At 39.1% G+C, this 2,163-nt stretch overlaps 1 protein-coding gene across 1 annotated transcript in view; it reads right to left on the reverse strand.

Annotated features, from left to right (window-relative positions):
- The window catches only part of LOC112067792 (glutathione hydrolase 1 proenzyme-like), a 47,105-nt gene extending 46,322 nt beyond the window's left edge, over nucleotides 1–783 (reverse strand). The window contains exon 1 of the mRNA XM_070441445.1: nucleotides 540–783. The gene's annotated coding sequence lies outside the window, so the exon portion shown is untranslated. The remainder of the gene's footprint in view (nucleotides 1–539) is intronic.
- Nucleotides 784–2,163: the final 1,380 nt, after the last annotated feature.

A 2,163-nucleotide genomic window follows, 5' to 3' on the forward strand; every position in this document is an offset into this window, starting at 1 on the left:
AACTTTGATTTGATTTGAAGTTAGTTCCAGTACCACCAAGCTGCTGCAAAATGTAGTTAAATTACTAGTTGAACTACAAGTACTACAAGTCATTTCTATAAGAATACCAGCAGTATGATAACATGACTATTAATGCACTATAACAGTACATCTGATAGTCCTGTTTGTTAGCTCAATCGTAAGCTCCTCTCTCTTTCAGAGGTTGTCCAATCTGTAGTTAATTACGCTGAAGACTTGACAGAGGAGATTGTAGAATCTCTTTAATCAAGGCAAGGAGATAACCCAGAGTGCCAAAGCTGCATGACAGCCACATCACAGTCTTATTCAATTAAACCAGAGCTAATTTAAAAGAGGGTCCCCTCTTTTAAATTTTAAGACTCACGTTATCAGCATTCAGGCTATTGCAAATCGGCACGTGTCTCAATTATATTTTGGTTTGTAACTCAATTAAAAGAGGTGATCCATCACCCACTGTATAGTTATTAGACATGCTATGGTTTGGTTAGAGTTACTGTAACAACTGAAGAATGAAAATGTACCTRTATAGGCAACTGAGTTCGTAATGTTGCGTCTGCAGTAAGTTAGTAAAGTCTATTCTTCACAATATCCCATTAAAAAGGACTCCTGGTTGCTTCAGACGTGGTGCGGTTTTATCTGTATTGATCCTGTTTCAATGTCTGCCTCTGAGATGATCAGATGTGGGCCACAAGCACAAACAACACAGAAAGGGAGTATTTTTAGACCTTTGCTCTCGAAAAAAGAGAACGAACTTCCCACCCATGTGTTGTCTTGTTTGTATAAACTGGTGCCCTTGTTAAAAGGGAAGTCAGTAAGGGGTGGCTGGTAGCCTCCCACCCAAACTGTCCATTGCAATCAATACTTTTTGTTGTGTGCGTGTGTGTGTGTGTGTTCCCATCCTCCATGTCTTTAATAAATAAGACTATACTAAGTGGCAGATAAAGGAACAAGGTTGACTGTAACAGGGTGGATGATTTCATATTAAATCAGCCATAAATCCTCTTGTGACAGGCAGAATGAAAGCTTGTTGTGTACCTCAGGGAGGGGCAACTGAATGCAAGCATCACAAAAAAGATTACATTGCTAAAACGTTTCAAGCCTGTCTATCTATGGGTAACAGTGGTTGACATGTTATTCTCGACATGCTCAGTTTTCCACCACAGAACACCAGAAAATTGAACCAGATCACCTGCTTTTTTACACTATGATTTAACTATTAATGTTACATTTTTCTTTTGAAACCAAATCTTTGAGTAGTTTCACCAGATTAAAATTTGAGTTCAATTAATGTAACAGGGTTGACCTTAAAATGAGTGACAGACGTAAATGAATCACTAATACATTAAATAATCATCTTCAGAAATAACTTTGTCAAAGTAACAAAATAACCAGGGTTTTACAATGATGGGGAAACTAGGATACATTTTGGGTGTATGTGGGTTGAAATCTTCCTAGAAGTGACACGGTGTTGACGAAGGGACAGATTTATTGAAGGTGGTCTATATTGAAGGGCACTTCATTTCATAGAACAGGCTTTTAAAATGCAATATTGGTGCACAATTTCTACTTAAAATATTAAAGGGACGCAAACCGCACTCTTTTCGTGGAACGACCCATGTGTATATCTGTCGTGTTAACAGGAAAGCTCAAGTGCTGAAGGCCTTGAACCGGACCACTGAAGCATACAGTATCCTGCAGAGGCTGCAGCTGTACTGCGAGAAGACCAAGTACACAGAGATGATCATCAGGTAGGCTCTAAATTAGTAGACATGCTATGGTTTGGTTAGAGTTTACTGTACAACTGAAGAATGAACAATGTAGCTCCTGTATAAGGCAACTGAAGTTCACGTAATATTGGTCTGCATAGGTCAGTAAAGTCTATTTCTCACAAATATCCCATTAAAAGGATCCTGTTGCCTTCAGACGTGGTGCGGTGTTTATCCTGTAATTGATCCTGTTTCAATGATCTGCCTCTTAGCAGATGAATCATGATGTGGGCCACAACACAAACAACCAGAAAGGAGTATTTTTAGACCTTTGCTCTCGAAAAAAGAGAAGCAACTTCCCACCATGTGTTGTATTTGTTATGTGTTAACTGGTGCCCTTGGTAGAAAGGGAATATAATGAGTTGGCTGCTAGCCCTCC

This window comes from Salvelinus sp. IW2-2015, unplaced genomic scaffold (assembly GCF_002910315.2).
Source record: "Salvelinus sp. IW2-2015 unplaced genomic scaffold, ASM291031v2 Un_scaffold4000, whole genome shotgun sequence".
NCBI classification, from domain to species: domain Eukaryota; kingdom Metazoa; phylum Chordata; class Actinopteri; order Salmoniformes; family Salmonidae; genus Salvelinus; species Salvelinus sp. IW2-2015.